The sequence below is a fragment of the Carettochelys insculpta genome, chromosome 1 (assembly GCF_033958435.1).
Source record: "Carettochelys insculpta isolate YL-2023 chromosome 1, ASM3395843v1, whole genome shotgun sequence".
In the NCBI taxonomy this organism is placed as follows: domain Eukaryota; kingdom Metazoa; phylum Chordata; order Testudines; family Carettochelyidae; genus Carettochelys; species Carettochelys insculpta.
In genome coordinates, this window is record NC_134137.1 from 382,157,865 (window position 1) to 382,181,014 (window position 23,150).

Sequence of the window (23,150 nt, forward strand, 5' to 3'; positions counted from 1 at the left end):
CGTGTAGGGGTGCATGAGCCACGGCCGGAGGGGGTAGGCCGCATCTGCAATGACGCAGAAGGGCATGGTGGTGTCCCCCAGAGGGATCTCCCGCTGGGGGATGTAGGTCCCTGCCTCCAGCTGGCGGCACAGGCCCGAGTTCCGGAAAACCCAGGCATCGTGGGTGCTGCCAGGCCAGCCCAGCCCACATAAATGTCCTGGAAACGTCCCCGGCTGTCCACCAAGGCCTGGAGGACGACAGAATGGTAGCCCTTTCGATTCATGTAGCGTCCTCCACTGTGATGCGGGGCGCGGATGGGGATGTGAGTCCCATCCAGAGCCCCGAAGCAGTTGGGGAAGCCCAGGGTGGCAAAGGCCGCGATGGTGGCATGTGAGTCCCCCAGCCTCACGAGCCTGTGCAGGAGCATGGCTTTGATGGCACGCACAACCTGCAGAAAAAGCACATGGGACAGCACCAATGAGGGGTGAGCAGGGTGTGCGTGGCCCTGCCCTCCTCTGCCCTCCCCCGCCCTGGCCTCCCCTCCCCTCCTCCTCCCCTGCCCTGGCCTCCCCTCCCCTCCCCTGCCCTCCTCTGCCCGGGCCCCCCTCCCCTGCCCTGCCCTCCCCCCGTGGGTTCTCTTACCTCCATGAACACAGCCCCGACGGTGGCCTTGCCGACACCAAACTGCTGCCCCACGGATCGGTAGCTGTCGGGAGTGGCCAGCTTCCAGACAGCGATGCCGACCCATTTCTGCACTGTGAGGGCACGCCGCATGGCGGTGTCCTGGTGCCTGAGTGCGGGGGTGAGCCAGTGGCACAGCTCCAGAAATGTCTGCCGGCTCATCCTGAAGTTCCTGAGCCAGCGGTCGTCGTCCCACTCCCCAAGCACCAGCCGCTCCCACCAGTTGGTGCTGGTGGGGTAGCTCCACAGCCACCGGCGTGTGAGGCGGGGGGGGCGGGGTGCTGCAGGGTTAGGGGTTGAGCCCTGCTGCCCTGGGGGCATCTCCTCCTCCGGTGTACCAAGGAGGTGCTCAGCTGCCTCCCGCATGGCACAGAGCAGGGCAAGCCCTGCTTCTGCCGGGAGGGCTGGGTGGACCTCTGGCTGCTGCTGCTGCTGCTGCTGCTGCTGGGGGTCCATGACTGCAGCGCCCGGGGTCTGTGTGCCTATGGCTCCTCAGACCGCGTGCTGTGCAGCTGAGTGTGTCTGGGAGGGGTCCTTTAAGGGAGCGGCTAGCTGTTGCCCCGGAAGCGCTAGTCCGCCCTGTGACCCTGTCTGCAGCTGTGCCTGGCATCCCTATTTCGATGTGTGCTACTTTGGCGTGTAGACGTTCCCTCGCTGCGCCTATTTCGATGTTGGGCTGCGCAACGTCGAAGTTGAACATCGACGTTGCCGGCCCTGGAGGACGTGTAGACGCTATTCATTGAAATAGCCTATTTCGATGTCTCTACTTCGAAATTAGCTACTTCGATGTAGCGTGCACGTGTAGACGTAGCCAATGAGAGATTTGCAATGCTGTGAGGCTTTGTTTCTCTTGGCAATCAAAAGTAAAACAGCATAAGATGCCTCCAAAGTTTTGGCTGTCATAGTTGCTGATTTATGTATAATTTTTTTTTATTGCTCAAGTTCATGATTTTCTTCCAAAAACTTCCAGAGACATCTTCGCATACGTAAGGTGTTTTGTTTGTATATGTTGCTAGAGTTTATTTGGGTTCAGGTTGTTATTGACCAAAACTTCACTGCATAAAACACACTGTGGACTGTTGCATTTCACATAGCGGGTCTTTGCCCATGAAAGCTTATGCTCCAAAATATCTGTTAGTCTATAAGGTGCCACAGGACTTCTTGTTTTTTGAAGATACAGACTAACATGGCTACCTCTCTGATACTGCAGACTTGGATTGTCTTCTAAGTCAGTGTAAATAAATCCAAAGGCCAAAGCAGAACTGCAGTATTGGGGGGTTGGTTTTTTACCACAGTTATGACTCGTGTTCTCCACCATCTATGTTGGCTTCATCATCCTTCTTCATGCTGCATACAACAAAACTATTCATTGTTTTAACGTTAATTTATTTCAGAAATTCCAGTAGTTTGATTTTTTTTTCTTATTTTCACTACCTACTTTCTCCCTGCTGTTAAAATGAGGGCTGACTTATTTCAGCAACAAGCTGTTGCTTAGAGAAATGACACAGTCAAAATGCCCTTATTATCGTGAAGCACCTAGCTGTGCAGGCAGAGCAGAGGGCAGCAGCTGCTGCTCAGATGTGAAGGTAGCACCACTCACTTGCAGCATCAGAGAACTAAGGGTAGCATGGTCAGATATTGCCACTGATACTTCTCTACTGCTGCTGGTGGCAGCACTGCATTCATAGCTGGCTGCCCAGCCAGCAGCCACCAGTCTTCTTACCTCCTCCATTCCATAATAGCTTTATGACCCCCATCGGGTTGAGACCCTCCATTTGAGAAAAGCTTTTGTAAGAGGCAAAACGTGCACTTTTGCTTGTAGGCAGCTTATACTAGTGGTTCTCAATCAGTGATACACAAACCCTTGAGAGTACACAGAAGTCTTCCAGAGAGAATATCATCTCATCAAGGCTTTTGACACTGGTGAGGTCAGAGCAAACTAAAATTTCATACAGACAATGACTTGATTATACTACTCTGTATGTTATACAATGAAATGTAAGCACAAAATTTATAGTCCAATTAACTTAATGATGATGATGATAATTAGCAAGTAAGTAATTTTGCAGCAATAATGTGCTGTGACACTTTTATATTTTTAGGTCTGATTGTAAAAGCAAGCAGTTTTTAAGTGAGGTGAAACTTGGAGGCACACTAGATAAATTAGACCCTTGAAAGGAGTACAATTATCTGGAAAGGTTCAGAGCCACTGGCTTATACCAATTTCCTAAACTAAATAAGCTAGCTGCTAGCAAAAGCACTCTTTTCATCAGGTAACTAGATCTGAACTAGGACTTCTGCTAGTATAAAAATACTGTTTAAAAACACACTTTCAAAAGTGACACTGTCTCACCCAACATTTCTGTTATAGCCCTACCTGAACTGAGCGAGCACAATGCTTAGCCAAGATCAACTTACGGGTGAAGAACAGCTGATTGAAGCTGAATGCAAAGCAGTGGTGAGGCTGACAACAAAGGAAGGAATTTTAGGTCATCCATGGTCATTGTGCAGTCTCCTTTGGTCACATGCTCATGTCAGCAACTGGTTAATTCGTTCCGTATTTTAGGAGGCTCCTGGACTCCTTGCTGACACAGAGCTAGCACACAGCAGTGTCCACAAATAATGTTTTCTATACATTTTGGTTAGCCAGAGACTCTGTCCCATACTGACAGATTGATGACTGGGCCTCAGTTATGAACCCTTTGTTACTCCCCATTTGGGTGGATATGGGGTGTCTGAGGTAGAGGTGGTACCTTTGACGCTCCGGCAGCTGCGCCTTTTCAGGCGGACGAAAGCCCTGGTCCTCACCCACAACTGAGCTCTCACCGTTGGCTCCTAGCAGCTGTGGTGCATTACAGCGATGCCATCCCCCAGGCAACTGCGTCACCTCACAGGTGAAACACAGTGAGGGGGGTCTGGTCTGTCTCACATACTGACCTTATGAAGGGACTTGTTCCTTCTCCCTTCTAATCCACAGTCTCAATGGTGGACCAGGAGATGTGGTGCTGCAAATAGACAACTTCTGTGAAGGCGGGGAAAGATGCCCCACTGCCTTGTGGGTTATCTTGAGAAGGAGTAAGGCTAAGGGAGTAAACCCTGACAGAAAATCCGGAGGGGGGTCCTAAGGCAGTTCTGTGTCAACTTCTGGCACTGTCCCGGAAACTCCTGCAGCTGAGCTGGTACCAAACGTAGAGTTTATCCTTTCCTTTGGACTATATCAGTAAAGCCGAGGGGTGGGGTGGCTGGTGTCTGGGCAGCCCAGGGTCTCCATAAAAATTGCCCAGGCTTGCGCCTGAAGAGGTACTCCAGCATAGCTTAACAGCGTTGAACCAACATAGGAGGTAACAGATACCGGTTATAAGCTCTTGCTCGATTGGTGTAGAGAACGAGTGCCAGGGGTTGCTTCTGACAGTGGGAGAGATTGTCTCATCTCATTGGACAGTCACCGCCCGCCTTGAGCTGGGCAGCCCCCAGCCAGTAGGGTACTGTCTTGCCACAGTTCACTTGCCTCGCTGGGTGCATGAAGCTTAAGGTTCCCAAACCTGACAAGTGACTGAAATGAGCACCAGACAAACCAACAAGAAAATCAACAAGAAAAGGAAACCATCAATGTTTCAAGCTCGCTTGTTGGAATGTACGGACCATGTTGACCGGTTTGACTGAAGATCTTCAGAACATCAGCAACACCCAAAAGCCCGCTGTCATCAACGAGAAACTGAGGAGGCTCCAAATTGACATACCACCACTCTAAACGAGGATGTGGTTGAGAACTGTACTGCTCAGAAACAATGGAACTGTTCTCTTTTACTAAGAATCTGGTTTGTGCAGGAGACAGAATTTTCTTGAGATGTGGCTCCAAATTATAGAACAAACTGAGGCCCATTCCCAACTTTGCCTTCTCACATTCCAAGGCACACTTCTTTGTCACACCCCCACACACTCCCAATATAAACATGGTGCAGCAACACGGACATATAAAAATATTTTTATTTTAAAGCCTCCTGCCAACAGAACACTGCACCGCAGCACTCACTTGTTTCCTCTTGGGGAGGGGATGACAAAAAAGAAGCACACGTTAGATACGCCAGTCATGTCACATGATGCACTAGTAGAAAGAATTCATATACTATAAAGAGGGAGTATAAGAATACAGAATAGAAAGAACACAACATCCTGAGGGAAATAATTCTCTCACACCAACAGTTCCTGGTAGTATTATTTTATAGCACCCTAAAGTACAGACAAAAAAATGACAACTGCGGAGCTTACTGTCTAGCTTCAGCTGTGACATGATAAAACTGAGTAAAAAAATTCGTATGTAGGGGATGGGAAGAAAGGACACAAATTTCACAGTAAGGGTATATAATTACTCAGGTAAAATAGCTGTGCATTATGCAATTTTTAATTGAATATATAAACTTAGTATCAATGTTGACCACATCTTGTAAGTATCAACTGTGTGCAAAAGTAAGGCTGTGCTGCAACATCACAGATAAACATGTCTTCTCTTCTTACGTCTTTGTTTCTGACATGTTTATCAAGAGGTCTAGGTCTCGGACGATGTCCAGATTCAAGGTTTTTGTCACCAAAACAGCTGTTTTGTATACAAAATCCATGGAGCATCCAAATTGCCAAGCATGTTCTCTTGATGGTAAGTCAACAGAATGCAGCACTTTTGTTGATGGCCATACCTTGTTCCCCATGAGGAAGAATGCCGCTGTTGACAGAGCTCTGTCGACAAATTGTTGGTCTGGATATTCTGGGGGGCCCTCTGTCAACATAAAAGGCCTCCAGAGTGCCCCATCGGACAACCTGACCATGGCATGCAGCACTCTATGGTCCCTGCCTCCAGCTTATCTTAAAGCCACATGGAGCCCAGGAAACCCCGTGGCAGGAAGCTGAGAGTATGTGAGCAGCAGATAAATGTGCTGCTCCTTCCAGTGCCCTCAGAGCCACACTGTCTCTCCAGCCCCAATGGCAGAGGCCACTCGAGGCCCCCCTGGGCCCTCCAGGGACCAGTCTAAGGGGTCCCAGGACCACCCTGGGGCTCCAAGAGGCAGACCACGCCCCCTAGTGGAGCAGGGCTGAGGTCCAGGCCCTTGTGGTCCTGTGGTAGGGAGGAGGAGACTCCCCCACACAAGGACACCAAGGCCAAGCGGCAGAATGCCTCAATATACAGCAGGGTGGCCACAGCCTTGGCCAAATGGGGCCACCCCCAGCCCGCACCATGGAGCAGGTCCGGGTGAAAGTGAAGGTGCTGAGGCAGGGCTACATCCAGGCCCCAGACACTGCCCGAAGCTCCGGGTAGAACCTGCAACCTGTCTCTACTACAAGGAACTCAATGCCATCCTGGGAGTGGGGACACATTCCCACACACCTGAGCATAAACACAGCACTCGAGGCCCCCTCAGCACAGCAGCATTCCCTGCAGACCGAGGAGGAGGAGGAGGAGGTAGCAGCATCCCAGTCCAGCGTGACCATCCATCCTGTCCTGGGTGAGATGGTCCTGTATTTTGGATGCCAAAAAAGCATCCTGACGTATTTTTAAAAAGGGTCTAATTGTCTTGTATTTGGGCAATCCCCACCACTGACTTTTTCCACCAGCAGCTGCACAAGTGCAGCTGCTGGCGGGAATCACTTCCCTGAGCCTTGGGGAAGCAGGGGGAGCATGGGCAGCTGCCACGTCCCTGCCACTTCTCCAGGGCTCTGGGGAAGGTCTAGTGGCTGCGGCTTCCCCAGGACTCAGGGAGTGCCGGGGGTGCCGCTTCCCTGGGGCTCGTGGGGAGGGCTGGCAGCTGCTGCTTTTCAGGGCTCCCAGGGAGTGCTGGTGGCTGCCTCCTCACTCCTGGATCCCCAGGGTTTGATGGAGCCGGAAGGAGCTGCCCCTCCTGCCCATATCTCGGACAGGGAGATATGGTTGCCCTATCCCAGGCCCAAGCCCCACCACAGCTGGATTCCAAGGCCAGCAGTCTCATCCGGGTGCTGAATTACGTGCCCAGCAACCAGCAATGTCCCAGGCATCTTCGGATCTGGGCAAGGGTCCCTCCGCTGAGCACCCCCATGCATTACACTCCCTAGACATGAAAGGCAGACGCAGAGGGGGGGTGCTGTGAGCATCACTCTGCCATCCTAGGCAGGACCTTGCACTGTGGTCCCAGGATGCAGAACCATGTGCAGTGGGAGTGTGCTCCACTTGAACCCAGCAGACAGCCCCTGGGCATGGGTGGCATCCTCCTGCCAGGCCCACGGGAGGTCAGAAGAGCCCCAGGCCCCAGTGGGTGGGGGTCTTCCCAGCACCTGCCACAGATGGAAGCAGGTTAGCCACAAGGGTTCCAGCCTGACCCTAGACACACTGAGGGGTGCAGCATCTGGCATGTGGGCATGCCTGCAGGCAAGAGGCAGCGCATGTGGACAGTGTCATGAGCCACGGAGGTGTGTGTGGGGCCTGGAGAGGCTGCTCCTGGCTCACCCATCACCCATGAGGGGAACCGTACATGGCCAGAACCCCCACTTGCCCACTAGGCAGTCAAGCAGTTGCAGGAAGGTGCTGCAAAAGGGTCCACTGTGCAGGCCACACATGGCTCTGCTCCTGGGACACCCCTGTCTGTTGGCACAGGGGTTGTTGGTTGGTGCTCAGGGTTGAGGGCACGGCCTCAGGAGCTGCACTGCAGGAATGAATTGCACTGTCTCTCTTCCTTGTCTACCTTACAGCTGGACCTACAACATCCAAGGGCTGAACCACTCCCACCTTACCACCAGCCTGAGCCTGAAGCCAGATGGGCCTACAAAGACCTCCAACAGGACCACAGCACCAGCCTGTGGACCATGATGCAGATCATGGAGTGGCAACTGAAGGCCAACAGGGAATGGCAGCTGCAGGCATGGGACCAACTCATGTCCTGCTTTGACACCATCACCGGCGCCTTGGTGTAACATGATGGCCCAGCCACGTGTGGTTGACCCTGCCGCCCCCCCCCCCAACAGTGTGTCCTATTTGCCCCAGATCCTTAAATGGCCCCCTCAAGGGCTGAGCTCCAAACCCTGGGCCCAGCAGGCCAGGGCTCAAACCACTGAGCTATCCCTCCCCTGCCTTCTTCTCCTTGGGTTCATGGCCCCCATCCACTCCATGGACCAAGACCCGCCCAGCCCTTACCCAAAGCTCCTCCATCCAAGTTCTGAGGCCCCCCAACCCCTGTCCCAAGCCCGCCCTTGTAAGTAGTTGCTTGCACTGCACTGTTTGCAAATAGTTTGTTATTACATCATTTCTTTTCAGCACATTTTTCCTGGTTTCAGTAAACTAGTTATTTCTTCACCACACCTTCATTCCTCTTTAGTGAGTGGAGGAAGTGGGAGAGGGTGAAGAGAAGAGTCGTGGTGGGGATGGGGTAGGGCTGTGGACCTAAGGCTCCTCACTGGGGGTGCCCTCTCCCTTAGGGCCTTATGAATCTGCACCCCATCCTGATGGACCTGGCAGACGGCAGCTGTGCCTCCCCCTTGCCTTTCAAAATGTTGCGCATGGGACAACACACCACCACAGTTTGGTGCATACTGTGCTTCTCCACATCCAGTCGAGTGAACAGACAACTTAAGCGTGCCTTGAGGGGACAAAAGGCACACTTGGCCTGCATCCTCGCCTGGTTGAGGTGGGAGCTGAACAGGTCTTGGCTGGGGTCCAGCTGGGCAGTATAAGGTTTTGTAAGTCAGGCCATGAGAGGGTAGGCCATGTCCCCCACAAAGCAGAGAGACATCTGAACCACCATCTCACGGAGGGGAGAAATGTGCTCACCTCCAGCTTCCGGCACAGGCAGGAGTTGAGGAACATGTGGGCGAGGGGTGCCAGGCCCGACCACCCGACTTAAATGGCTGTGTACAGAGATTGTGGAATCTCCATCCTTTGAGATTTTTAAGTCCCAGCCAGGATAATTAATTAGGGCTGATCGTGCTTTAGGCAGAGAGCCAGACCCTTGATTTCCGAAGAGCAGACTTCAACTCTTTGAGAGAACTGATGGACAGGATCCTCTGGGAAGCTAACATGAAGGGGAAAAGAGTTCAGGATAACTGGTAGTATTTTCAAGAAGACTTATTGAAGGCACAGGAAAAAACATCCCAGTGCACAGTAAGAAAAACAAATACAGTAGGCAATCAGTCTGGCTTAACAGGGAAATCTTTGGAGAGTTTAAACTCAAAAGGGATGCATATAAGAAGTGGAGACTTGGACAGATGATTTAGGAGGAGTATAAATATACTGTTGAAGAATGCCAGGGAGTATTCAGGAAAGTGAAAGCGCCAGTGCAACTGTAGTTAGCAAGGAATGTGAAGACCAACAAGAAGGGTTTCTACAGGAACGTTAAAAATAAGAGGGTCTTCAGAGAAGATGTGGGACCGTTACAGGATGAGGGATATAACCTGATGACAGATGATGTGGGAAAGGCTGAAGTACTCAATGCTTTCTTTTGCCTCAGTCTTCACATACAAAGTCAGCTCCCAGACTATGGCACTAGGCAATAAAGTATGGGAAGGAGGTGGGTAGCCCTTGGTGGGTAAAGAGCAGGTTAAGACCTGTTTAAAAAAGCTGGATGAACACAAATCCATGGGTCTGGATTCAACGCTTCCATGGGTACTGAGGGGGCTGGCAGATGTCATTTCAGAGCCTTTGGTTATCTTTGAAAACTCGTTGAGATCAGGAGAGATCCTGGATGATTGGAAAAAGGAAAATCATTATAAAAAAAGGAAAAAAAGACAATCCAGGGAACTATAGGCCGGTCAGCATTACCTCAGTCCCCAGAAAAATCATGGACGGGATTCTCAAGGAATTCATTTTGAAGCACCTGCAAGAGGGGAAAGTGATCAAGAGTATTCAACATAGATTCACCAAGGGCAAGCCACGCATGACCAATCTGAGTAGCTTCTATGATGAGGTAACTGGCTTTGTGGACATGGGGAAGTCAGTGGATGTGATATTCCTTGACTTTAGCAAAGCTTTTGATGCACTCTCCCACAACATTCTTGCCCATAATTTTAAGGAAGTATGACTTGGACACATGGACTGTAAGATGGACAGAAAGCTGGCTAGATGGTCAGGCTCAACGGGTACTGATCAATGGCTCATTATCTGGTTGCTGGTTGGTTTCAAGTGGAGTGCCCCACAGATCAGTTCTAGGGCCATTATGTTCAACATCTTTACTAATGACCTGGATGAGAGGATGGATTGCACCCTCAGCAAATTTGTGGATGACACTAAGCTAGAGAGACAGGTAGATATGTTGGAGGGTAGGGATAGGGTCCAAAGTGACCTATATAAATTGGAGGATTGGGCCAAAAGAAATCTGATGAGGTTCAACAAGGAGACGTGCAGAGTCCTGCACTTGGGATGGAAGAATCCCAAGCATTGTTACAGGTTGGGTGCCAACTGGCTAAGTAGCAGTGCAGCAGAAGAGGACCTAGGGTTTACAGTGTATAAGAAGCTGGATATGAGTGAGCAGTGTGCCCTTGTAGCCAAGACAAAGAAGCATTTACAGCAAATCTAGAGAAGTTATTATTTCCCTCTAGTCAGCACTAGTGAAGCCTCACCTGGAGTATTGATTGCATCAAGTTCTGGGCCCCTCACTACAGAAAGGATGTGGAGGTATTGGAGCGGTTTCAGCAGAGGGCAACAAATATGATTATGGGGTTGGAGCATATGACCTATGAGGAGAGGCTGAGGGACTTGCACTTATTTAGTTTGCAGAAGAGAAGAATGAAAGGTGATTTGATAGCAGCCTTCAACTTCCTGAAGGGGGCTCTCAGTAGTGACAGGTGGCAGAACAAGGAGTAATGGTCTGAAGTTACAGAGGTGGAGGTATAGGCTGGATATTAGGAAAAACTATTTCACCAGGAGAGTGGTGAAGCACTGGAATGAGTTGCTTAGAGGGGAGGTGGAATCTCCATCCATAGAGGTTTTTAAGTTCCGGCTTGACAAAGCCCTGGCTGGGATGATTTAATTGGGAGTCATCCTGCTTTAGTCAGGGGGTGGACCAGATGACCACCTAAGATCCCTTCCAGCCCTGGGATTCTATGATTCTGAACTGTCCGAGGTAGTTGACCAGGGTCTGAAGCAAAATTGAAAAGTAGCCCTTGAATTTGATGTACTTGGCTACATTATGCTCTGGGGAACTTATCGGAATGTGAGTCCCACTGATGGTCCTGACGCAGTTCAGGAAGCTCAGGGCAGTGAATCCAGCCACAGCTTTGTCAGTGTCTCCCATACGGATGACCCTCCACAGCAGGATTGTGTTGATGGCTGTCACAACCTGCAGAGCAAGGAAACCAAACAGACACATCAGGGACTGAGAGAGGGAGAACCTGGGCCCTGGAGGGGGGGTTCCGCGGCACCCCCCAAGCTCTCCGAGAACCCCCCTGTGAAGCCACACCCCCCAACAGTAGATCTGTGCAAGGGCGGGACTGCATAGTCCCCCAGGGGCAGGATTTCCCTCCCACCCCAACCCCACCCAACACCACTTCCTGAGGGTCCCCCTTTGGCAGGACCCCCCCCACCTCCCTGCAAGGGCAGCGTCCCGAGAGTGACTTACCTCCATGAGGAGGGCCCCCATGGTGGACTTCCCCATGCCGAACTGGTTGACTGCCGACTGGTACCTGTCGGGGGTGACGAATTTCCAGAGGCGAATGCAACACATTTCTCCAGGGGGGTGGTGAGCCACAGCCAGGTTTCCTGCCTCTGGAGGGTGGGGTTGAACCAGGCACAGAGCTCCAGGAAGGTGGTCTTCTGCATTTGGAAGTTCTGGAGCCAATGATGGTTGTCCCACTGCCCTATGACCAGCCAGTTCCACCAGTCAGAACTGGTGCCAGAGCCACTTGCGCACCATGGGGGGGCGGCTGCAGGTGTGATAATCTTGCAGCCAGGGTGAGGTCCTTGCGGGTTGTCTCAGCCTCACTCTCCGTGAGGAAGAGGAGGATGGCCATCAGAAGGTTCAGAAGCTGCTGCAGTATCTCTGTGTGGGATCAGTGCAAACCCGGTGGCAGTTCCAGTGGCACGACTCCCTGGAAGTAGCTGTGTGACCCATGAAGACATGAAGCCCCGCTCCAGCTGTGCTGTCCCTCAAAGAGATAGGCATGCCCACAGCAGAGGCAGGAAACAGGCATCTGTGGGGGTCTCTTTAAGAGTGCGTCTTGCCGGCACTCCCAGAAGGAGTTGGTGACTTGTGACCCTGTCTGCTGTGCTTCCAGGTGGGCATTTTGCTGGTAAAGTGGCCAGGCAGTCCAGCCATTCTCTGTCTACAGAGCAGATGGCTCTTTAGATCCACCTTTGCGTCAGGATGCAATCTGTTAACAGGCATTTTGCTGCAAGACATCTTCCGACACAAACTTCTGCCAACAAATCCCTGTAGCCTAGATACAGCCAAGGTATTCACCCCTATTTTGCCTTCTCACTGGAACTTGCATGCACCCACAAGTTCCACTGATATAACTGAGGTCTCTTCTACATAAGAAAGTTGCACCAGAATAATTTGAATTGGCTCTGAAACAGATATAGTTGAACTGGAGCAAAAGATTGTGTGGACACACTTATTCTGGTATGAGTGACTCTGTTTGGTCAATTTGACCAGAATGGAAATACTGAAATAAGAGAGCCTACACAGTCCCTTGTACAAGTTCAACTATAATGGCAAGTTATACCAGTGCACCTTTACAACACCAAAGACGTGATATTAAATTAATGCACATGTGAGAGCAGACACTCTTAGGTTAGTTTAAACCTGACTTACATTTGCTTAGCTTGCCTGATGTAAGATGTAAGTGCATTAGTTTTACTATACTAATTTATTATCACCATTCAGTAAAACTAAATTGCCTCTATATAAATCCATGGTACTTGAATACTGCATGCAGCTGTGGTCACCTCATCTCAGAACATATATTGGAATTGCAAAGGTTTAGTAATAGGCAATAAAAATTATTAGGGGTATGAAGCAGCTGCCATATGAAGAGTGATTAGTAAGACTGGGGACTTTTTAGCTTGGAAAAAAAGAATTAAGGGGGGATATAATAGAGATCTACAAAATCATGAGTGGAAATAAACAAGAAATGCTTCTTCACACGATGCACATCAACCTGTGGAACTCCTTGCCAGAGGACATTGTGAGAGCCAAAATAGTAATATGGTTCCAAAAAGAATTAGATAAATTCATGAAGAATAGGTTATTAGTGGCTATTAGCCAGGATGTACAGAGATGGTATCCCTAGCCTCTGTTTGTTACAGGCTGGTACTGGGCGACAAGGATCACCTGATGATTACCTATTGTGTTGATTCTCTCTGGGGCATCTGGCATTGACCACTGGCAGAAGACAGAATAATAGGTTAGATGGACTTTTAGTCTGACCCAGTCTGACTGTTCATATGCAAAACTCGTGCGAGCTTGTTTGTACATAGGAATGAGATTATTAGAGTACATCCACAGTGGAATAAAAAACCCATAGAATGGATGCAGCTGACTCGAGCTCCCAGGGCTCAGGCTGCAGAGCTAAGAACTGCAGAGTAAACATTTGGATATAGAGTGGAGTCTGGGATCTTCGACCCTCATGGGATACAAGAGCTCTGGCTTCAACCTGAGTTCACATGTCCGAGCAATGTTACAACCCCACAGACCAAGTCAGATGACCAGGCCAGTATTGGGTGTTTAATTGCTCTTTCAACTTGCTCTGTGGGAGCCTTATTTTTAGAACAGCCTTCCAAAAACTCTGTGAATGAGGTCCTCTCCTTCCCATTATTCAGATATCTGCTAAAACCCCACTTCTTTAGAATCCACAATGAAAAGTAAATTTTAAACTGCCAAGCTACTGTTCTGCCTAAACTGACTTGCCACTGAAATCATCTGTGCAGTCAATTATCGGAGGGGTAGCCGTGCTAGTCTGGATCTGTAACAGCAACGAAGGGTCCTGTGGCACCTTATAGACTAACAGAAAAGTTTTGAGCATGAGCTTTCGTGAGCACAGACTCACTTCATCAGATGCTGGTCTTGGAAATCTGCAGGGCCAGGTATAAATAAGCCAGAACAAGGGTGGGGATAACAAGGTTAGCTCAGGCAGCAAGGGTGAGGCTTACTACCAGCAGCTGATCTGGAGGTGTGAACACCAAGGGAGGGGAAGCTGCTTCTGTATTTAGCCAGCCATTCGCAGTCTTTGTTTAAGCCAGAGCTGAGGGCATCGAATTTGCAGATGAATTGTAGCTCAGAAATTTCTCTTTGAGTCTGGTCCTGAAATTTCTTTGCTGTAGGATAGCTACTTTTAAGTCTGCTACTGTGTGGCCTGGGAGATTGAAGTGCTCTCCTACGGGTTTTTGTATATTGCCATTTCTGATGTCTGATTTGTGTGCGTTTATTCTTTTACCTAGAGACTGTCCAGTTTGTCCGGTGTATATAGCAGAGGGGCATTGCTGGCACATGATGGCATAAATTATATTGGTAGATGTGCAGCTGAATGAACCCACGATGGTGTGGCTGATCTGGTTAGGTCCTGTAATGGTGGTGCTGGTGTAGATATGTGGGCAGAGCTGGCAACAAGCTTTATGCATGGATGGGTCCCTGAGTTAGAGTGACTGTGCTGCGGTGTATAATTGCTGGTTAGGATTTGCTTCAGGTTGGCAGGTTGTCTGTGGGCAAGGACTGGTCTGCCTCCCAAGGCCTGTGAAAGTGGGGGATCATTGTCCAGGATGGGTTGTAGATCCCTGATGATGCGCTGTAGAGGTTTTAGCTGAGGACTGTAGGTGATGGCTAGTGGTGTTTTGTTGGTTTCTCTCTTGGGCTTGTCCTGTAGTAAGAGGCTTCGTGGCACACGTCTGGCTCTGTTGATCTGTTTTTTCACTTCCTCAGGTGGGTATTGCAGTTTCAAGAATGCTTGGTAGAGATCCTGTAAGTGTTTGTCTCTGTCGGAGGGGTTGGAGCAAATGCGGTTATATCTTAGTGCTTGGCTGTAGACAATGGATCATGTGGTGTGTCTGGGATGGAAGCTGGAGGCGTGAAGGTAGGCGTAGCGGTCAGTGGGTTTACGGTACAGGGTGGTATTGATGTGGCCATCGTGTATTAGCATTGTGGTGTCCAGGAAGTGGATCTCCTGTGTGGACTGTTCCAGGCTGAGGTTGATGTTGGGGTGAAAGTTGTTGAAGTCCCGGTGGAATTCCTCCAGAGTCTCCTTCCCATGGGTCCAGATGATGAAGATATTGTCAATGTAGCGTAGGTAGAGATGGGGTGTAAGTGGACGAGAGCTAAGGAAGCGCTGTTCCAGGTCAGCCATGAAAATATTGGTATATTGAGGGGCCATGTGGGTACCCACAGCTGTGCCGTTGATTTGAAGGTATATGTTGTCACCAAATCTGAAATAGTTCTGTGTGAGGATAACGTTACAGAGCTCAGCCATCAGATGTGCTGTAGCATCATCAGGGATACTGTTCTGGACAGCATTTATTTCATCTTTGTGTGGGATGTTGGTATAAAGAGCCTCTACATCCATGGTGGCTAGGATAGTGTTTTCTGGTAGGTCATCAATGTCTTGCAGTTTTCTCAGGAAGTCAGTGGTGTCTCGGAGATAGCTGGGAGTGCTGGTGGCATAGGGTCTGAGGACAGAGTCCACATAACCAGACAGTCTTTCAGTGGGAGTGCCAATGCCTGAGATGATGGGGCAATATACAAAAACCCGTAGGAGAGCACTTCAATCTCCCAGGCCACACAGTAGCAGACTTAAAAGTAGCTATCCTACAGCAAAGAAATTTCAGGACCAGACTCCAAAGAGAAATTTCTGAGCTACAATTCATCTGCAAATTCGATGCCCTCAGCTCTGGCTTAAACAAAGACTGCGAATGGCTGGCTAAATACAGAAGCAGCTTCCCCTCCCTTGGTGTTCACACCTCCAGATCAGCTGCTGGCAGTAAGCCTCACCCTTGCTGCCTGAGGTAACCTTGTTATCCCCACCCTTGCTCTGGCTTATTTATACCTGGCCCTGCAGATTTCCAAGACCAGCATCTGATGAAGTGAGTCTGTGCTCACGAAAGCTCATGCTCAAAACTTTTCTGTTAGTCTATAAGGTGCCACAGGACCCTTCATTGCTGCCTTTGCAGTCAATGTATCTTTTCATTCCCCTCCCATTCCTGGCACATTTGGTATATTAATTTGTCTCTCATGTAACCATGTAGATTGTAAACTCTTCTTGGCAGAGACTGTGATGCTGCCAGGCCAAATGCCAGCTCATGCCAACGTTCCCATGTCTCAAATGATAAACGGCTGGAACCTGCACGTGGGTATCATTAAAATAGCTATTAAATTTTAAGAATGTGCTTAGACTTTAGAATCATAGAATCACAGGACTGAAAGGGACCTCAGGAGGTCATCTGGTCCAGCCCCCTGCTTCAATCAGGATCAACCCGAGCTAAATCATCCCAGCCAGGGAATACTTGTGAGCTAGTGCCAGCATTGCTATGACTTGTAACTTCTATATCCCACACTGCAAAGTAACCTCTGAGGAGGTGCTCTGTAAGCCTCAGTGATGTGCAAATCATTAGGCCGGAGAGAGATGTTTATTAGTGTGATGGGTTTATCTTCAACAAAAGGTGCAATAGTCTCCTCACTGGGAGAAGTCCATTGACAGTAGAGGGGCTTTTGTGGGCACTAAGGAGAACAAAATATGTTTATTGTTTTGCTCCCCTACCCATGTAGATAAGCCATGCAAGTGGATGCCTCCTTTTGCAGTTTAAAGAAATGGGATAAAAATCCCCCCAAAAAGTAACTAAGTAACCCTATGCTATTTGACCTCTGTGGCGCAAGGTTTTTCCAGGCTTAAGCAAAATATCCACAATTGCTTAGCCTGTGTTTGCAGAACTTGCTGATTATGGAAATTTCCAATGCCTTTTGAAACTTAAGATCGTAACTCATTTGTCTACCTATCATACAAAAAGCAGTCCTGTAGCACCTTAAAGATTAACAATTTTATGTATTAGGTGATGAGTGAAGTGGACAGAAAGCTGCAGACAGGGGAGTTTAAGAGGGAGAGAAAGTGATCCTGCTGTTGCAGAAGCTACCAGGTGAGAGTGCTGGCTTTTAGAGGTGAGTGAGTGTGCTTAATTGTTTGAATCAGAACTGCCATTTTGATTTCAGGTGGTTGAGTTTCAGTTTCTGTGGCAGCTGGGACTGCCTGCCTGACATTTGTTCCCTTGATTAGCCTTCCCCTGTGTGACTCACAGGGTGGAGGGCCTGACCCAGGCTGGTAGGCTATAAAAGCCAGAGGCAAGGGTGACCAGGGGAGCGAAGGGGACAGGGAGCTGCAGACAGGGGAGTTTAAGAGGGAGTTTGACAGAGGGAGGCCTACGATGGTTAGGAAGACCCGCAACACCTGTGCCACCACTACTGCTGTCTCCTCCACCTGTGCCTGTTGCCAGACAGACTGCCTGACCATGGATGCCTCTACCCAGATCCTGGTGTGGCTTTGCAGGGACTGTAGCTTGCAATTCCCACTCACTGATATCCAGGCTGGGGGGACCACCCAGTGTGAAAGGTGCCTGCTGGTGGAATCTCTCAGGCGACAGGTGGGGGAGCTACAGGAGGAGGTAGCCAGGTTGAGGAGTATCTGACTCCATGAGCAGTTCCTGGATAGTATTCACATGGAGACAGCTGAGGTAACTGTCCCAGTACACAGGACGGCTGATAAACCACTGGTGGAGGAGGAAATAGATCAGGGTGGACACTGGCAGCTTGTTACTTCTGGCAGTAGGCAGGGTTCCACCCCTGCTCAGAACCCTCCCACTGTGGTACTAGGAAACCGTTATGCTGTACTTGATACAGGAGACAAACAATCGCCCCGTACAGCGGAGGAAAAGCCTCACATCCCCAAGGCTTGGAAGTCTGCTGCCACCACTGCGAGGAAGAAACGTGGAGTAGTGGTGGTCGGGGACTCTCTTCTGAGGGGGACGGAGGCGCCCATCTGTCGCCCTGACATTTCATCTCGGGAGGTGTGCTGCCAGCCGGGGGCCTGTATCCGAGACGTTATGGAGGTGTTGTCGAGGATTATCCAGACCTCTGACTACTATCCCATGCTTCTCATCCATGTGGGCACTAATGATACTGTGAGGTGTGATGCTGAGCAGGTCAAGAGTGACTTCAGGGCTCTGGGGCACAGGTGAGGGAGCTTGGGATGCAGGTGGTATTCTCCTGAATCCTGCCTGTCAGTGGTAGGGGCCCAGGCAGAGATAGGTGCATCCTAAAGGTGAATGCCTGGCTTCCAAGATGGCATCGCCAGGAAGGTTTTGGCTTCCTCGACCACGGATGCTATTCCAGGAAGGACTGCTGGGCAGAGATGGCGTCCAGCTTTCAAGGAGGGGAAAGACCGTATTTGGACACAGACTAGCTAACCTAGTGAGGAGGGCTTTAAACAAGGTTCAATGGGGGAAGGGGAGCAAAGCCCACAGGTAAGCGGAGAACATGGAAACCTGGGAGATGGTCAGAAATGGGAGGCAGCATGGGCAACAAGGTCAGAGTAAAAAGAGGGTCAGGGCAAAACAGGGAGGCAAGATCGAATCAATATCTCAGATGCCTGTATACAAATGCAAGAAGTATGGGTAATAAGCAGGAAGTACTGGAAGTGCTAATAAATAAATACAACTATGACATCGTTGGCATCTTGGAAGCTTGGTGGGATAATACACGATTGGAATGTTGGTATTGAAGGGTGCAGCCTGCTTACGAAGCATAGATAGGGAAGAAAGGGGGGAGGTGTTGCCTTATATATTAAAAATGTACACACTTGGACTGAGGTGGAGATGGACGTAGGAGATGGACGTGTTGAGAGTCTCTGGGTCAGACTGAGAGGGGTAAAAAACAAGCATGATGTCCTGCTAGGAGTCTACTACAGGCCATCTACCCAGGTGGAAGAGGTGGATGGAGCTTTTTTAAACAACTAACAAAGTAATGCAGGGCCCCGGATTTGGTGGTGATGGGGGACTTCAACTATCCAGATATGTGTTAGGAAACTAATACAGCAGGGCACAGACTATCCAGTAAGTTCTTGGATTGCATTGGAGACAAGTTTTTATTCCAAAAGGTTGAAAATGCTACCGGGGGAAGCTGTGAGGCAGTTTGGGTGAAAGTGATCATGAAATCATAGAGTTCATAATTCTAAGGAAGGGAAGAAGGGAAAACAGCAAAAGAGAGATAATGGATTTCAGGAGGGCAGATTTTAGTAAACTCAGACAGCTGGTAGGTAAGGTCCCATGGGAAGCAAAACTGAGGGGAAAAACGGCTGAGGAGAGTTGGCAGTTTTTCAAAGGGACATTATTAAGGCCCCAAAAGCAAGCTATCCCACTGCGTAGGAGAGATAGAAAATGTGGCAAAAGACTGGCTTGGCTTAACCAGGGGATCGTGCATGATCTCAAAATAAAAAAGGAATCATATAAAAATAGAAACAAGGACAAATTACAAAGGAGGAATATAGGCAAACAACACAAGAATGCAGGAGCAAGATTAGAAAGGCTAAGGCACAAAATGAGCTCAAACTAGCTACAGGCATAAAGGGAAACAAGAAGGCTTTTTATAAATATATTAGAAACAAGAGGAAGACCAGGGACAGGGTAGGGCCACTGCTTAGTGAGGAGGGAGAAACAGTAACAGAGAACTTGGAATTGGCAGAGATGCTCAATGACTTCTCTGTTTCGGTCTTCACTGAGAAGTCTGATGAGGGAATGCCCGACACAGTGAACGCTAGTGGGAAAGGGGTAGGGTTAGAAGTTGAAATAAAAAAAGAAAAAGTTAAAAATCACTTAGAAAAATCAGATGCCTGCAAGTCAGCAGGGCCTGATGAAATGCCTCCTTTTGGTGTCCAATGCCTCCCTCACTATTCCTTCCATCCTTCCTTGCCCAATGCAGAGTGGCTTGGCTTCTGCAGACTAGCTGCACGCCAACCTATAATACCATCTCCCCATTCTCTGTGGGGTCTGCCTCTCCTATCCGAACCACCCACTGTGCTGAATACCAGGGTCTTGACTTTTCATGTGCCATTCACTCTGCACATCTGCCCGCACAGCTGTAACTTCCACCGTACAACCTTCTGCAGTAGGTTCAGTCTTGTCAAACTAATTTGATTTTTTACAAGGATACCAGTTTGGCTGATCAAGTTAATAGTGTTCATGTAACATATTTACACTTCTATAAGACATCTGACTTCATACAACACAATATTTTGATTAAGAAACTAGAAAAATCAGAATACAACATGGCAAATACTACATTGATTAAAAAGAGTTGGCTGATAGGTCTCATAATGTAACTGTTGATAAGGAATTATTTACAAACAGGTGTGTTTCTAGAAGCATTCATGGCTATATACAATAACATAACAAAACCTGGAAGACACCATCAAGTAGTTACCAATAAAGTTTGCAGATGACACAAAGTTTGGGGAATAGAAAATATAGAGTGATCTGGATGAATGAATGAATATGGTTGAATCACTTCGTAAGCTTGGCACTAGCAAACAATATATGTTTCATCATCATCAATAACCGTGGGCTCAGCGCCCGTCGGTGTCTAATGCCTCTCTCACTATTCCTTTCCATCGTTCCCTGTCCAGTGCGGAGTGGCTTAGCTTCTGTAAAGTAGCTCCACACTAATCTACTGTATCATCTATCCATTCTCTGTGGGGTCTGCCTCTCCTATTCGAACCATCCATTATGTCACATACCACAGTCTTGATTTTCATTCATTGTTCACTCTATAAATATGCCCAAATAGTTGTACTTCTGTTTTATAACCTTCTACAGCAGGTTCTCTTTCGACTGTATCTTTCCATATAATTTCTCATTGGTGACCTTCTGCATCCATCCTATTCCTAGAATCTTTCTATAACAACTCCTTTCGAATGCCAATATTCTTCTTTTCGAATCTTTCATTATCACCCATGTCTCAGATCCATACAACATGCTGCTGAATACACACATTTTCAAGACGCTCAGCGTCATTCCTAAGCTAGTTGCTTTGCCTTCCCAGATATTATCCACCACCTTCAAACTTACTCTTGCTTTCGCTATTATAGTTGCTATTTCCTTTTTACAGTCTAGATCATAGGTTATATTGCTCCTCAGATATGTGACCTTCTCTACATTTTCTAGTTCCATACCATCTACATTGATCTTCCTTCCTATTTCCTTATCTCCTTATTTCCTTTTTGTTTTATCGATGTTTGTAATCAGTCCATACCGCTTCCCTTCACTATGGCTCAATGTAGAGTCATTAATGTAGGAACAAGGAATACAGGCCCCACTACAGAATGTGGGGAATCTATCTTGGCAAGCAGTAATTCTAGAAAAACATTTGAGGATCACAGTAGATTATCAAGTGCATGAGTTCCTGGTGTGATATCATGGCCGAAAGGGCTAATGTGATCTTTGGATATACAAACAGGGAGTAAAGTATAGGAGCAAGAACTTGCTTTTTACCTCTCTCTATAGCATTGGTGAGACCAATAATGGAGTACCATGCCCAACTCTGATGCCCATATTTTTAAGGAATTTTGAGAAATTAGAGAGGATTCAGGAAAGAGTCACAAAAATTATCTGCAGGTTCGAGAAAATGCCTGACAGTGAGAGACTGAAGGAAACCTTATTACCTTACCAGAAAGAGACAGAGGTGATTTTACTGCCGTCTATAAACACTTTCATATAGTGAAAATACTGGGTACTTACGGGTCCTTTAATCTAGCAGGAAAAGGTAGAACAAGAACCAATGGACAGAAGCTGAAGCCAAAAAATTTTAAATCTGAAGTAAGGCACAAACAACTGGAACAAGCTATTAATTGCAGTAGTGTTGGAGCCTTCATCTCTTGGTGCCTTCAGATTAAGACTGGATGTGTTTTTAAACATCTTCTTTAGTGGAACACAAGTTATTGAGCTCAGTCTGTAACTGAATGAAATGTAATGGTCTCTGACATAGAAAAGTTCAAATAAGCTGGCATAATGGTTCTTTCTGGCCTTAAACTTTATGAATGTGTAAAATTGTCTAATGTCATATTCCTCCAACTAGCTGAATCAGCTCAAAATCCAGATTTGAAGTATGAAAGAAATACAGACTAAATAAATAAATTTTGCTCAAGAACTGGGACACTTAGTTCTGAGACATCCGAATCAGACCTCCACCTGTTCTGAACCCCACACTTGCATCAAGCTCCATCAAATCCATTGTGGCTCTGCGACCCCAATAACCACTAGGATCCAACATGATTCCTTTTCTTCTGTCTACATCTTACCAAATGCTCAGAGCTGTCAGCAGCTGCCTGTTCCAAATCCCTGGGCTTCCCTCAAATAAAGCCTAGATCCAAAACCACCTAAAATCCAGAATTTTTCCAAGATACCTTTAGGCACTTTGGGACAGAGCTACTTGAACCTACTGAAGTACTTTGGCAAGAAAACACTAAGAGACATGCTGACTGAGTGTGAGAAGCTGGGTGAAGGCAGCAGCCATGGAGCTTCCTGAATTCAGTGAGGGGTAGGTTTAAACAGGAGATGGATCTGATCTCTCTTCAAGAACAACCATGCATGAGAAGAACAAGTCCCGTCCCTCCCCAGTCCAACCAGGACTAGATGCTAGGACCAACTGGCTGGGGTGCTCTGGGCAGCACTGTGGAGATCAGACCCTCCCCCCACCCCAGCCTCCAAGAACCTCCTGCAGCTGCAGGAAGATCTGTGGTTTCTGCCTTCAAAGTTTGTCTCTGAAGGCAGCATAGAAGTGAGGGCAGCAATCCCACGACCCCCTAACAACAGCACTGTGACCCTTTGACATTTCAGATGTTAACGTCTTAAAACATGAAACAAATTTTCACATCCAGAATGGACAGGGAATAACAAATGGCTAGAATCACACTGGAATGGGGATCCAATCAAGCACAAATGAACACAGAAAATTAACCATCAGAGTAGAGTTAAGTCTAATTCCAGCAGATAAGGTGTCAGGCATCAACAAGTGACAAGGTCCCCATGGGTCAACTGGACATTGACAAGAACAGCTGGAATCACCTAATTCACCTGTGTCACTATTGTTAAAAAAGGTATTAGAGTTATAAGAATGTGTTTAGACTTCACTGAATATTTGTGAGGTGCAGCCTGCCTTACAGCACCTGAATCCCAGATTGTAAGGCAATATTTAAGCATTTATATCGCAAGCTTTTGTGACATTGCAAATCACCAAAGAGAATGAGACTCTAACTACTGTGGAGTGCTGGTCCCCAACAGAATGTGGTATGTCCTAGACAACAAGGAATTTGCATCAACAGCAGACGGAATACTGTGGAGCATTAATGGGGACAAGAGACTTCATTGCTCCATTCTTCTCTTGTCATGAAGAGATCTCCCACCAGCTGAGTATGTAGCTCAGAACCAAAGTGGAGAAGGGAACAAAAACCATTAACAAGGAGGAACTGTATCCCTATGCTGCTTGGACTCTGGTGGTTGAAATGGGGATGGGGG

The 23,150-nt window shown here is 48.2% G+C and overlaps 1 protein-coding gene across 6 annotated transcripts in view; it reads right to left on the bottom strand.

Moving 5' to 3' along the window:
• The window catches only part of SHANK3 (SH3 and multiple ankyrin repeat domains 3), an 857,838-nt gene that overhangs the window by 584,288 nt on the left and 250,400 nt on the right, over positions 1–23,150 (bottom strand). The gene's annotated exons all lie outside the window — the stretch shown is intronic.